The sequence below is a fragment of the Lutra lutra genome, chromosome 13 (genome assembly GCF_902655055.1).
Source record: "Lutra lutra chromosome 13, mLutLut1.2, whole genome shotgun sequence".
Classification (NCBI taxonomy): domain Eukaryota; kingdom Metazoa; phylum Chordata; class Mammalia; order Carnivora; family Mustelidae; genus Lutra; species Lutra lutra.
The window spans coordinates 1,595,799-1,610,967 of NC_062290.1; the positions used below are offsets into that span (position 1 = coordinate 1,595,799).

A 15,169-nucleotide genomic window follows, 5' to 3' on the forward strand; every position below is an offset into this window, starting at 1 on the left:
ACAGCCAAAGAATTAGTCGACAAGAGCAGGAGACAATGGACAGGATGGGAGAAGGTATTTGCGGACGATGTATGAGATAAAGGGCTAGTGTCCAAAATCTATAAAGAATTTATCAAATTCAACACCCAAAGGACGAATAATCCAGTTAAGAAATGGAAATAAGACATGAATAGACATTCTCCAAAGACATACGAATGGCCAACAGACACATAAAAAAATGCTCAGTATCCCTTGGTATCAGGGCAATACAAATTAAAACCACAATGAAATAGCACCCACATTGGTCAGAATGGCTTAAATTAACTCAGGAGATGACAGGTGTCGGCGAGGATGCGGAGAAAGGGGAACCTCCTACACTGTTGGTGGGGATGTAGCTGGTGCAGCCGCTCCGGTAAACAGTACGAAGTTTCCTCAAAAAGTTAAAAATAGAGCTACCTACCACCTGGCAATTCCAGGTATTTATGGTATTTATGCAAAGGATACACATGTAATAATTTGAAGGGGCACATGCACCCCAATGTTTATAGCAGCAATGTCCACAATAGCCAAACTATAAAACGAGCCCAGGTGTCCATGGACAGAGACTGGATAAAGAAGAGGGGTGTATGTGTACAAAGGAATGTTACTCAGCCATCAGGGAGAATGAAATCTTGCCATTTGCAATAACGTGGAGGAACTAGAGGGTACTATGCTCAGCAAAATAGGTCAGTCAGAGAAAGACAATTATCATATGATTTCACTCATATGTGGAATTTGAGAAACAAAACAGATGAGTATAGGGGAAGGGAAGGAAAAATAAAATAAGAGGAAAACAGGGTGGGGGGAAAGCCATAAGAGTTTCTTAACTCTAGGGAGCAAACTGAGGGTTGCTGGAGGGGAGGTGGGTGGGGGATGGGGTAACTGGGGGATGGACATTAAGGGGTGGCACGCGATGCAATGAGCACTGGGTGTTACATGCAACTGATGAATCACTAAATAACAGTAATAATAAATTTGTTAAAGGTTCCATCTTGACAAAAAAATAAATAAATAAAAATAAAGTGGCAGGGAAAAGAAACGAGGTCACTAGGGCAGATGGAGGGAGGCCCGGCAATCGAGCTTTGTGCTTGCTCTAAGTAGATGAAGAATTTTGAAACACGGAGCTGGGTCAGCCTTTGCAGGCTGAGGCGTTTTGACAGAAAGCTTTTAAAAGTGATTAAAATCACGTTGCAGAATTCGCCTAGAGGAGGGGGAGATAGCCTCTGTTAGGCTCTGGACATGGGAATTAAAATGCATTTATTTACGCTGCTCTGGCTGAGAGCAGCTGCACCTTCTTGTAAGGAACCTGTAGATCCCCGCCACAGTCCTTTGGGAAACACAGATGATTAAACATTTCATCAGAGGCCTGATACTTTGTTGCGAGTTCATTGCAGCTACAGGAAGAGATCTGCAGCCGATCTTTATATAGCAAACCTGCGGCTAAATTTCACTTCATCCATCAAAAGCCGCTGCTATGCGATGACCTAATTTTAGCTGCTTATCAATTCCCCAGTGCTTGTTGGTTGATGTAACTTTGATCCTCTGATGCTAGATGACTTTTGTGCTGAACATAGCTAGAATTTAATATGAATCATTTGGACGGCTGCCCAGCTGAGCTCAAGTGTATGAGGGGTGGAGAGGGGAAGGAGAGAGAGAGAGACAGACAGACACACACACACACACACACACACACACAGACATAGAGGATGCAAGCCAGCGAGGTGGACAAAGATACGGCTCCGAGCTTCCTCAGTCCTGGGGCCATCTGCTTCCCATCACGTGCGTTTCAGGCCCAGGGTCCTCATCAATGGGACTCCGCCCACGGCGGGCACACACGGGAGGCAAGGGGGACCCAGCTCTGCCAAGATCTAATGAGACTGTCAATAATTGCAAGACATTCTAAATGAATGTTTTCTAAGCAAACCATTGCCTTTTCAAAGAGCTTTTATTTCGGCGGGGGAGAGCAGCTGAGCGGCTCCACGGAGCAGAGGGCACTTCGAGAACCCTCCTCCCTTTCCAGTTTCTGAATTAGCAGATAATGCCTTTCACCTCTTCCACTCTTTGGGATCTCTTGCCGTCATCCTGGCTCTTCCCACCTGTCGTTCCTGGGTGTGCGTGGGAGGAGCCTCCGCGCGTATTTACTTGCTCTACTTGCTGTCATTTCTTGCCACAAGACAGGGTCACGAGGCTTGTGATCTCCATTTTCTGAATGTTGTGGGCGAAGCTGGCGGCGGGGGGTGGGGGACGGTGGGCAAGGACGCGGGCCCCAGGCTGCCCGCCCAGTCCGCCCTCTTACCCGAGCTGGGAGGCTCTTTTTCGTTTCTGTCCCTTCTTTGCCCAGGGCTGAGCCTCAGCTTGCTCGTAGCCTCCTCCACCCTCCGGTTCCGGGCGGTTCCCAGCTACCCTCGTGCCCGGTCCTACGCGCCTGTGCTGCTGCCGTCTGACACCCACACGTCCTCCATGCTGTGCTCCTCCCCCAGAACCAGAGAGGAACTGGTGGAGAGAGACCTGGTGTGCAGACCCCAGCCACCCCAGACCCCCGTAGCAGAGTGTCCAGGCCAATGCTGACGAGATCCGTCTAGTTTCCAATAGTAGAAGCGATTTGAGGCTTTGAAGACGGAACTTCCTGAAGTGTTGGGGGGAAATTAAGAACCTTCCTGATACTGAAAAACCCTGTTTGTGATTATTAAGTAGCTGATTATTTACTGAGTCTCTGGCTTCCATAATCATTTAAAATTTTTTTAATGTGTGCTAAGAGTCAGTAAAATACTTGCCTTTATGCATGAACATGGTGTTGAAATTCTTCCAAATGTATTCATTTCTCTGTGTGTTTTGTTCCATTTTTAAAGGTTAAATGTTTTTTTTTTTTTAAGATTTTATTTATTTATTTACTTGTGACCGATGGAGATCACAAGTAGGCAGAGAGGCAGAGAGAGAGGAGGAAGCAGGCTCCCCGCTGAGCAGAGAGCCTGATGCAGGGTCGATCCCAGGACCCTGGGATCATGACCTGAGCTGAAGGCAGAGGCTTTAACCCACTGAGCCACCCAGGCGCCCCAAAGGTTAAATGTTTTTATCTTGAGATAATTGCCAATTCACATGCCGTTGTAGCAAACAGCACAGAGGCATCCTGTGAATCCTTGATCCACTCTCCTCCAATGGGAACGTCTTGCAAAACTATGATCCAATGTCACAGCCAGGGTGCTGGCCTCCAGGCAGGCAAGACTCAGGTCATTTTCCTCGCCGTCTGGATCGCTCAGGATGCCTTCAGCAGCCACACCCCCTTCCCTCTGCTGCGCCCCAGCCCCTGACTGGGAGATTTCATTCTCCCTGACATCCACTCGTCTGTTCCCTGTTTGCATAATTTTGTCATATCCATGGAATCACATGGTTGTATGTACGTAACCTTTTGGGATTGGCTCTATTTTTTTTCACTCAGCATAACTTCCTAGAGCTCTGTCCATGTTCTCACGTGGGCCAATACCCTGTTCCTCGTTATTGCTGAGTGGGTTGGAGAGGTGTGGATGGACCACAGTTTGCTTAACCGCTCACCCTTGATGGACACTGTGGTGGTTCCCAGTTTCTGATTACTACAGATAAAGCCACTGAATATTCGCGTACGAGGTTTTGTGCGACAGAAGCTTTCCTTCCTCTGGAGTAAATGCCTCCGGATGTAGCGCTGGGCCGGGTGTCGGTTGCACGTTCGGGTTTAGAAAGAACTACCCAAGTATTTCCTAGGGTGGCGGCTGCGTTCTGCGCTCATCCGGCTCAGCCATGCATGAGGGATCCAGTCCCTCTGACCCCTGAGCATTGGGGGGTGTCCCTGTTCTCTGTTTTAGCCAATCTGACAGGTGTGTGGTGATGGCGGCTTAAAGTAGTGTCTCTGATGGATAACAATGTGGAGTATCTTTCCATGGACGTGTTTGCCATCTCTGCCTCCTTTTTTGGTAAGATGTGTTATGTATTTTGCCCATTTTCCTTTTATTTATTTATTTTAGTTTTTGGCCAGTTTTCTAATGGGAGTTGTTTCTTTATTGTTGGGTTTTGAACGTTCTTCATATATTCTAGATACAAGTTCCTGATTAGATGCACATATGGTTGGCAATTAGTTTTTCTTATCCCTAGCTTGTCTTTATCCTTCTTACAATAGAAAATTAATCAACAGTTTTTAATTTCGGTGAAACCCCTCTTTTCGACTTTATCCTTCTGCGGACGATGCCTCTGGGCCACGTCTAGGAGCCCTTTGACTAGCACGAGACCCTGAAGAAGCTCTAGTTTTCCTGTTTTGTAGCTTTCTTTTTTTTGTTTGTTTGTTTTTTTAATAGTTTAGTCCATGATCCATCTTGAGTTACTATTCATGGGGGAGGTGTAAGGTAACGTGTTGTGCTCAGTGTGAGAATATGACTAGCTCTGTAACGTTTTTCTGCATAAACTCTAGTTCCTCCAAGCGACAGCCATGCGTGGTCCCTGTGGCTGTGAGCACATGCTGTCACCAACCTTGTGCTGTCTTCACTACTGGGTGTAATTCTCTTTCCTTCTTTGATTTCAGAGGTCATCTTTTTCTTTTGTTTTTAAGATTTTTTTTTTTTTTTTAATTAAAGGCAGAGAGAGGCCGAGAGTTGGGGGGAGGCAAGAGGGAGAGAGAATCTCAAGCAGACTCCTGAGCACAGAGCCTGATGTGGGGCTCGAACACATGACCCTGAGATCACAACCTGAGTCAAAACCCAGTCAGACGCTCAACTGACAGAGCCACCCGGGCCGTCTTCCTTGTCCGCATCGGCCGGACCCGTCGCTACTGCAGACTAACATTTGCAGTGTTAGCTTCACGGCCGATAGGGTCAGCGCCCCTGGGTCTGCATCTCTGTTATTGTGTGATTTTCGGCTAGTCTACATTTGAATAATTTACAGCTGATCAGCTCGTGCGGATTTGTCCCATCCTGCCGCGACAACTTCCGTTCGCTTGCCCACCCTTAACTGCAGACACTACACCAGCCAGCTTGTCAGGAGCAGACGCTGGACTCTGACTTTGGTTCCCTCCAGCAGCACAGCCTGCGGTAACGGGCTCTAAATCTATATTTGGGCGGTGACCCCTGGCTCACAGGTGAGCAGGAGGGAAGGAAGGAAGAGCCAGTGAGGGGGAGTGACCCGGCCTCTTCTCCACTGGGGCCCCTCCGGTGACCTCAGGATCTCTCCACCAGGGACAAGGAAGCGGGAGCGTTTCTGCACCAACCCCTACCCCTATTTGGCGGAGGGCTGCCCCTAGGATGTTCCCACCTGAGGGAGCCCCTGCGTGCGGGAGGCAGCCCCCCAGAGAGCCAGAGAGACGCGGGTGCCCGAGGCGGCTGCGGCCGGTGTCCGTGCGGGCTCCAGTGAATGGGACAGCTGCGGGGCATTGTCCCACAGGCTCACTCTTCAGGGAGGGCACAGGACACGCTGCCTGGTGCAACCCTTCCCCTGTCTTTAACCTCAGAGATACTGCGATGGCAAAGTGTCCCGTAAGGTCCTATATCCCAACTTTTTGAAACTTTCCTTGCCAGGCTGCAGTAGAGGGGCAGGTAGATTCCAGAGCCTTTGGGGGAACAGAGATGTAGGAACCCTTCCTTGCCCCGCTCTCCAGCGACGACTCCAGACGACCCACCATCCTTTGATACGGGCTACAGGGACGGGTCATTCCCGTCCTCAGCCACGCTAGTGTCCCTGACGGTAGCTGCTGCTGGGCGTGCCTGGAATCACGGCACGTTCCCGGTTCCCACCCGCAAACACTGGACTTAGCAGACCTAGCAGGGCAGCTGCAGCTTACCTAATGCCCCGGGAAGTCCTCATCCACGCAGGGCCTCAGCATGCTGCCTCGCGGGGCATCCACACCTCGCCGGGCTTGACTGCGTACCCTGCACCCTGACTCGGGTGGGACCATCGGAGCATCCCACCATGCACAGTGGCTGTTAGTGTCTCTGGCTACGGTTGCAATGAGTTCAGTCCCACCAATAAAGTCAGAAGCTAACTGGCTGTGCACCTGCTGAAGAGAGAGAAACAGAGGGAGCTAGCCTGAGAAAGAGCTTTGCAGCGACATTCCGAGCCACGGGAGCGCCCGCCTGGCCCCTTCCCTCTCCTGGGAGTGAATTACATCCTCCACTTAAAGCGTTATTTTTCTGCCACTTCCACGAAGCCCCGAGAGCCACTTAATAGTTCAAGGAGGCTCTAAACAGAGGAAATAAGTGGTTCTTGGTCCTGGAGCTCCTTGCCAGATTTAGAATGCTGTTGAAGTCTTTCCAGCATTCAGTCTGACGGAGAGAAGAAATCGCTTAACCCACAAAGTGACGTGTTCAACAGTTTAAAAACCGCCAGGGAGAAAGAGCTGGCCCCTTGTCACCTTGTCACCATAAAATAACATGATCCGTTAACAGGAGTTTGGTATTTTTTCCTTATTAAATCAGAAAACACGAACACCAACACAAAAACCGTCTCTCCACTCTTCCCGTCCTCGCACTGCAACCCTAGTCTGTTAATTAACCGGCAAGTTCCTGTGTACAGCCTTGTTGGACTGTGTTCAGTTTTGTCCTCTGGGTCTGTTTAGAAATCTGTGGATTGGGGCAATCATGGGGACAGTTCAGCATCTTCGCCTCTGTTGGACGTCTCTCACGAGGAGTCCCCGTCTCCCACGGCTGGAGGTTTCCAACCGGAACGAGCACGTCCCCACCAAAAGGGAGGCATTGGCTGAGCAGAAGAGCCAGCTACATCCACGGGTGGAAACGTCTGTGAGCGAGAGGACAGACTCCGTACGAGGAAATGTAGAGACCACGGCCGTGTCCTCGGCTCCAGCCAGGTTGTCCCATGTGAGCCAGGGGTGGCTATGTGAGCACCGCGCTGTGGCTTAGAAGTCGGACATCTGGGCTGCCGTTTGGACTTTACCAATATTTGAGGTGTTATCTGGGCCAAGATAAAAACAGAAACCAGCCGAGCTCATCTAAGGGTTGGGCGTGTGGCTCGCCCTGTTCTTCAGCCAGGTTTGTCTGCTTCTGCTTCTCCTGCTCCCCAGGACTCTGCTTCTACTGAAGTTATGGACTCGCTTTATTTTAGCACCTTTATTCTTATGTTACCAAATTTCACATTGTATTTATTGTTGAGTAGGTAATGCATGCACGTGGTACACAGGTCAAAGGGAATGAAAAGGTAGATAGTGAAGCCTTTCCAGAGCTACCCTCAGCCACCCAGAAGCCTTCCCAGAAACACCCCATGCCTACGGGTTCTGTTGGCCCATACGCGTCGCGCTTTCCCGACCTTCTTGCCGTCAGCAGGTTCTGACAGTCTTCTTAGGGTTTTAGATTTATAGAATAAGGGGCACCTGGGTGGCTCAGTCGGCTAAGTGACGGCCTTTGGCTCAGGTCATGATCCCGGAGTCCCAGGATCGAGTCCTGCGTCAGGTGTCCAGCTGCACAGGGAGTCTGCTTCTCCCTCTGACCTTCTCCCCTCTCTTGCTCTCTCTCCCTCTCTCCCTCTCTCTTCCTCAAATAAATCAATAAAATCTTTTAAAAACAGATTTGTAGAATAATGGAGCAGGTAGTTCGTGGAGCAGGTAGTTCGTGGAGCAGGTAGTTCGTGGGGGCAGGTAGTTCGTGGGGGCAGGTAGTTCGTGGGGCAGGTAGTTCGTGGGGGCAGGTAGTTCGTGGGGCAGGTAGTTCGTGGGGCAGGTAGTTCGTGGGGGCAGGTAGTTCGTGGGGGCAGGTAGTTCGTGGGGGCAGGTAGTTCGTGGGGCAGGTAGTTCGTGGGGCAGGTAGTTCGTGGGGCAGGTAGTTCGTGGGGCAGGTAGTTCGTGGGGCAGGTAGTTCGTGGGGTCCCACAGGCAGGTTCTTCTGTCACCAACGCGTCGCACTCATGTGTTCGGTCTGCTGTAATTAAGCCGGTGCTGACGCACGAGCATTAACACAAGTCCATCACTTACCCTGGGCTCACTCTGCATTGTGCGGACCTGTGAGTTATGCCGTAGACCCACCCCCCGCAGCACCGCAGAGGAGGAGGCTTCACGGGCAGGTCCTCATCTCAGGGCCCTGCCATGCAGCTCGGCGCAACCCTGTGGGCGGCATCGAATGAGCAATCTGAAGGGACCCCAGCACGACTAGGCTCTGACGTGGTGCCAGGCCTCATGGGGCAGGGTCTTCCCAGACATCACTTGTCTCACACTTGTGGTCAGTAGCACGTGGAGGCAGGCAGAGCGCGACCTCTCTCCCGTCCCGTGGATCCACGTGTGAGTCGTGCGTGACCTCAAGCACTCTGTAGCGTATTTGAAAAATCTGCGTTTGCCCAACTGAGAGAGCATTTCTATCAGGGGAACCTAACTCTTCCATAGGACCCACCCCTAAATGCTTGTCCTAAAGTGCTGGAGGATGTGGCGCTCTACAAATTTTCTACCTGCTATACAATGTTCCTCCTTTACACCTCCCGAATGTCTGTATTTCAAAGCCCAAAGGGTAACCTCTGGTTTGGGGTGGAATTTACTGGAAATAAAGGCAAGTTAAGAGCTCCTTTGGCAGGCATCTCGATTTGCTTCCTGGTTTAGAAATCAAGGTCCAAGACGCTCTAAGAGCACCTACGCAGAATAGGGATGCTGTGCCCTGTGTTCACCTGTGCTTTTGTTCCTTCCTCCACTTGAGTCTGGAGGAGTGTCTCTGCATGGAACCCATGTCGGGTGTGTTCTCCCATGCTTCCATGCCACACTCACCCCTGCTTCAGCAGGTGGTAGCCGCTGGGCTTGGAGGTTTCTTCCAGCAGAGTCTCTGTGGTTTGACCCACACAGCCAGGTTGCCCTTTCATTACTTTCTGATACTCAGGATCACCAGGGATCTGAGATGGGATGCTGGCTGCTTTTTGGTTCACTGTTCTTGACTTTGGAGATGGACTAGCCTTTCCAGGAAAGCCCTTCATGCATGTCGGGTGCCCCAGGGTCGGAGCCAGAGCCACTTCTTATGCCTTTTCCTTGAAGGACACATGACAGAATCTCACTTTCACATCCCCCCCTTATTCCAATGCACACCATGGAATGTCCTGTTCAAAACAAGTGGCAAGCTAGACTTAAGGACGTGCACACTGGATCTCTCCTAGAGAGTGCAAACCAGTGCGTTTTCATTGGCCGTTCTTGAGGCCAGTGTTTGCTTCCCTACCACCTTTCTGGAGTCTTCTGTGGGACACCACGGTGGAAAAAGAGAAGTGTTTGTGATGTGCTTTAATTTTATGTGTCAAACTGGATGGGCCACAGTGCCAAGACAGGCAGTCCAACATTATTCTGAATGTTTCTGTGAGGATGTTTTGGGGGGAGGTTAACATTGAAATTGGTGGACTTTGAGCAAAGCAGATTGCCCTCTTTGAAGTGGTGGGCCTCATCTAATTCGTTGAAGGACTGGATTGAACAAGAAACTGAACTTCTCAAAGGAAGAGGGAAGTCCACCAGCAGATGGCCTCAGGACTCAGACTGCAACATCACATCCCCCGTAGGTCTCTGCCTGCTGGCCACCCTGCAGATTTGGGGCTTGGCACCCTCTGGAATTGCATGAGACTGTCTATCCAAAACCTCCCTCCCCTTGTGCACACACCCTGTTGGTTCCGCTTCTCTGGAGGACCCCAACAGTTGAAGCATAGACCAAAGAGAGGCAACACATGGCTGCTTCCCACTGCCACAGGGTCTAGGAGAAGAAGGTACAGACAGAACCTCATGGGTAACATTTATTTTCTGATATATAAAGAACATCCACTTTACCTCTTGCCTTACTTTTGCCACATGCCTGGTTTACTAGGTCTTGCTAAGATCGAAGACAGAGCCAAGTATTTGATGCTTTGTGACAAAAACTTAAAAAATGAAAAGCAGGGATGGCAAATTCAGTGTGGGGATCCTGGAGCAGAAAAGAATCACTAGTAGAAAGACTGGTGAACTCAGAGTGAAGTCTGTTTAGTTGGTAGTTACATTGCCCTGTCAGTGTTGACAGGTGCCTTGTGGTTATGTGAGATGATGCCAATGGGGGAAGGCCGGGGAGGGGCCGCTGCCTTTTGACTCTTTCATAAAGATGAAGCTACTCCAGAACTAAATATGTATTAAAAACGAAACTACGGGACGCCTGGGTGGCTCAGTGGTTTAAGCCTCTGCCTTCAACTTGGGTCATGATCTCGGGGTCTTGGGATCGAGCCCCGCATTATTCTCTCTGCTCAGCAGGGAGACTGCTTCCTCTTCTCTCTCTTCCTGCCTCTCTGCCTACTTGTGATCTCTCTCTGTGTGTCAAATAAATAAATAAAATCTTTAAAAAAACAAACACACTAGGAGCTGAATAAGGGTCCGTGGCAGATGACGGTCAAAGCTTAACAGGAGTGACATTATTACAGATGACACTATCTCAGTTTATAAGAAAGCATTAGCGTTAAATGGCTAACTTGCATGTTTGTAGATCTTGAAGAGTCCTTAATAGAAATGAAATATTATTTTCCAAAATGGTATAGAATCATCACCTCCCTGTGGTTGGCAGCCACCGCATTCTTGGCTTGGAGCAGATTTTCAGGTCCGGATGGGCATCTGGAAATGGCGAATATAACCCGTCATTTCCTACCGTGACCACCAAGCTGGCTCAGAGCCCATTGTCCGCCTGGCTTCTCAGAATGCCTTCAGCAAGCCCTGGGACCCCCTGTCTCCCCTCTCCATCTGGGAACCACTGTTCTAAACTGATGAGATGAAAAGCTTTCGGGACAGGACAAATATGTAACAGGTGCATATGGTCCACGTGCAACTTCCTTGCCCTTACCATCCACCCACGCCTTCCGCTCATCGGCTCCCTTCCCAGGTCCGTGCCCCGGGCTCTTCTCTCTACTGCCCTGACTCATGTCTTATTAAGCTCATTGAGTTTAGGAGAGTCACCAGGTTCAAAAGCCCGTTTCTATCTCATCCCAATCCCTGATTCTCCCTCCCCGGAGCCAACCCTCTCACAGTTCTTCCCACTGTCTCTACTGTCTCCTGACCTCTGTTGAAAATTCGGAAATAGCAGAAGTCAAACCAGTGACTCGCCGCAGTAGCAGTTAGTAAGAGTTAGTTGTGCACACACCAGAAAGGCAGTTTGTAAACCAGGATCACTCAAATCACAGCATGGAACGAGGGCCACAGATACGGCCATAAAGCAGCCCATACGGGGAGAAGTCGGTGACTGTGTATTCTTCCCAGGGATGGTCAGGATGCCAGAATGTCCTCAAGTTCTATGGAGCTGGTCACTGGTTACCCCATCTCAGCCTTGGGAAGCGGTTCAAGTTTCGCTTGTGATTTCCAGAGGCACAAGCAAGGGATGACCCGGGTCCAGTCAGTCTTGCAAAATAAGCTAAATGAAGCTTTACTTGTATGACTACACTGGTTGTGTCTGCTCAGGGCTTCTGAGGGTTGTGTCTGCTTCAAGACTGGTCCCCATTAGCATCTGAGTTTAACAGCCTCCATAATCCTGCGTATTTTGGATACTACTCTTTCTTGACTTTGGGGTTTTAGATATCATCTAACGACCAGCTACTTTTAACTTGTGGCCGACTGACCAGATGATTCTGACTACGTCAGCGCTCTGTGCTGTCCCATGATGGTGATTAAGCGGTGTGCCCAGCTGAGTCCCCCAGCCCGCGCTCGCTGCCTTTCCGGAGACTTGCCAAGTCTTCTCGCTCTTGGAGTGAGCAGCACAGAGGGGATGGTGATGGTGTGGGCGAAGGGCATCTCCGAGGAGGTGGAGGGGCATATCCTTGGGGTGGGCGTCAGGTCGCATTCATGTGCTTTTCCTGAGCGGCCACCATGCTCTCGTGGTGCCGGGAGTCAGGGTCGGAGCCAGAGGAAGAAAGCAGCCAAACCCCGAGCACAGTGAATGTCAAGGTTCCTTGGCATTTCGGGTGAAGAGGAAGCGTGTTTGGGTGGGGGCGGGGAGAGCGTGAGGCTGTCACTGCAATCAGAGCAGCAGCCCTGGAGGGAAAAATAAATACTTGGGAAGGCTCTTGACCTTTCAAATGCCGGGTTCTAAAAATAGGGATGGAGCGTCGCGATGGCTTTCCCGGGGCCGGTGGAGCTAGGCCCTGCTGAGTCTCCCTCCCTGAGGACCTGGCTCCTCTCCCGCTGTCAGCCACTCAGCCCCGTCTCTGTCCCTGGCGCCGAGAGCCGCCCCCACCTGGCCCAAGGTGCGCTCGCCTAGGGCCGGAGTCGCCGAGGTTCCGGCCCTCGCTGTCTGCTTCCTCACCATGCTAAGCCCCTCTGTGCGTCGCAGCAGGAAGCGGATTCTCCGGGCTGGAAGCGGGGCTTGCTTGCCCCGCTGGGCTTTATCTCCACATTTCCTTCGAACTCCTTTCATGTGTGTGGTGGGAGCCTCCAGTGTTGGGGTCCGAGTCAGAGGCTCTAGATCCTCCGTGCTCACGTGGTCCAGGGCAAAGAGGCAGGGTGGGGGAGGTGGTGTCCTCCTGCCGCCAGGCATCCTCCGGGGACAGCTCTCCTCCCTCCACAAGGGCTGCCCGCCCGCGTCCGGCCGGCCGGACTCCGGGACAAAGCGGCTTCGGTGCGGTGCGGCCCGGCCTAGAGTCCCCCTGGACGTCACGGCGCCAGGGCCGTGGGGAAGGTTTCTGAGCACAGTGTGCCAGCCTGTCTGTCCCCACGTTCGCACATGTTAGCAGAAAGTTCTGTCCGAAGACCGGCCGATGGGAAATCAGAGAACGTGGAAAGGCTCTCAGCGGCGCGTCAGCCCCTGCTCCACCCCCCACAACCGGGGAGGTGGACATTGCTGGAACCTTGTCCCCTCTTGACTTCCCTCAGGAACTGACACTGTAAGCGCAAATCAGATGGAAGAGTTTCTCTTATTCCTCAAGGGCTAGGTGAAGTGTGAGGGAGGGGGACTGGGTGGGCTTTGCTGGCTGAGGGTCTCTGGGGAAGGGAGGACTCTGGACACGCATGCGGTCCTGCTGGGTGACTGATGTGTCTGCTTCCCTCCTGCCTGCTGCCCAAGCACTGCGTGTCTGCCATGTGAAAGCCCCCGGGGCCAACTCTGTAGCACGGGCTGGGGTTCCACAGTGGGAGGAGGGTTCCGTGGACTGGGGTTCCACAGCGGGAGGAGGGTTCTGTGGGCTGAGGTTCCATGGGAAGAGGGTTCCATGGGAGGGGCTTCCGGGAAACATACTCGGAGCATGACTGTGCTTCATCTGTGTTAATCGCACGACAGAGTGCCATGGTTGGATCTCACGCTGTTCCTGTGTCTGCCCTTGCTGGGTACTACGCACATACTTCTCGAGTGGGAGGATGGGGCTGGGGGAGGGTCGATCATGTGCTGCCGTGGACCCCAGCCTTCACTCTGGGGCCGCCAGTTGGTTCCTGCCAGTGCAGAGGCACAGCCTGTCCCGGGGCCGTGCTGAGAGCAGGTGGGAAGCAGGTGTGCATTGAGGCCTGTCCCTGCGGGAGAGCCCCGACATGGAGCCCCATGGTGCGAGCCCACATGGGCTGCTACTTTTCTACTCAGAATCATTCCCCAGAGGGTAACACCAACTGGTTTATGAACTAATGAATTGTTCCTTCCGAAGGACTCCCCAGCGGAGCTGGGCCCCGGCCTTTGAGCTGCTCACCCGCTGAGGTACCCCCGGGTCGTTCCCGTGTTTGACTCGGACAAAGGGAGCCTTTGGCCCATCCACGGGCAAGTCCGCATGCGGACGTGAGTCTTCCTGTGTCTGGGATGCACGCTCACAGGCCCGGCTTCCGGGCTGCGTGGGACTTGCGTGTTTAGTTGTGTAGGAAACGGCCTTGTCGTTTTCCAGAGCGCCTGTGCTGTTGTACGTTTGCACCGGTACAATTTATTTTTAAAATGAAATGTTATTAAGTCACTGGAGGGAGGGGACTGTGGATGTGGTCATAAAAGATCCACTGGGGGGCCCCCAGGGATGTGGAAATGCTTAGGACCTTGACCCGTGTGCGCATCTGATAGCATCATGCAGAACAAAACACGCACACGGGTGCATAGAAAATGAGGGGACACGCGGGCCATGAACAGGCGGCGTTAATGTCTGTCACAGCTCAATTGTGTGCTAGTTTTGTGAGAGGTGGACAGACCGCCTAAGAGGAACCGCGTGCACATCTACAATTACCTAAAAAATAACAATTAAAAATATATACCATATATGGCATTAATTTAGGAATAAGACCCGGGGGAACGTGTAAACTATTAAGATTTGGACAAACATTGTCACTTCCGTTTTTGCTCGCCCGGCATTGGCCGCTGAGATTCCCAGACTTGGTTCTCTCCTGAGGGTCGTCCCTCCCTCACACACCCACGAGAAGAGATCTTTGAAACCCAGACCCAACTCCACCCGCCCACCTGCCCATTTTAGGGCACAGAAGGATGCGCTGGGGAGAACCCAGGGAAAGGCATCCTGGGCAGCAGGGTGCCGCCAAGGAGCTGCCAGCTGCGGGCACAGAGAGACCGTGTCCATCGCTGGAACTCCGCGGCGGACTCCTTGGCACACTAGTGCATAAAGGCCAAGTGTGCAGGTGCCCCCCGGACCAAGAGGAGGCCGTGCTTTGCAGTGTTGGTGGGGCTGACCTCTGAGGCTCCCCACACCCGGCGTCTGAGATCGAGGGGAGACCGCGGGCACCTGCGGACACTGAAACTGTCCAAGACAGCCCCGGGCCGGTCAGGGCCTTGAGCTTGACCCCGAAGTGCTTGCTGAGTACCACCTACCCTCTGAGGCTCCTGGGGTGGCGGCTTCCCTCCAGGGACGTGGTGACCTTTATGATAAACTGTCTTATGACCAAAAGCTTTGCAGCATTAAAATGTGACCCAGCTCCTTAGGTTGTCATATGAAGCCTATAAGGAATCCAGAGATGCGGCCCTGTGACAGCCTTTCACGGCGATTATTTAAAACAAATATTGGTTATTTATAGCCAGCGTGGCCATTGCTCTCCAAAGACTCATTTCCCTCAATCTACCCTGAGAGACAGGACCTTTGAAACAACCCGGACGGTGGCCTGGGGTCCCGCAGGCTGCCTCCCCTCCGGGGAACCTGACCTTGCTGTCTGCGCCCTGGCTGCCTTCCTGGAAAGCCTGCTGAAGCTTCTCGGCCTTCACATTCCTCCCCGGACATGATGGTTTGTCTCCCGGTACGTCCACCGTGACAGGAACCGTGAAGG

The 15,169-nt window shown here is 52.1% G+C and overlaps 1 long non-coding RNA gene across 1 annotated transcript in view; it reads left to right on the forward strand.

The window, feature by feature from the left end:
* The window catches only part of LOC125083400 (uncharacterized), a 144,252-nt gene that overhangs the window by 72,858 nt on the left and 56,225 nt on the right, over positions 1-15,169 (forward strand). The window lies entirely within an intron of this gene.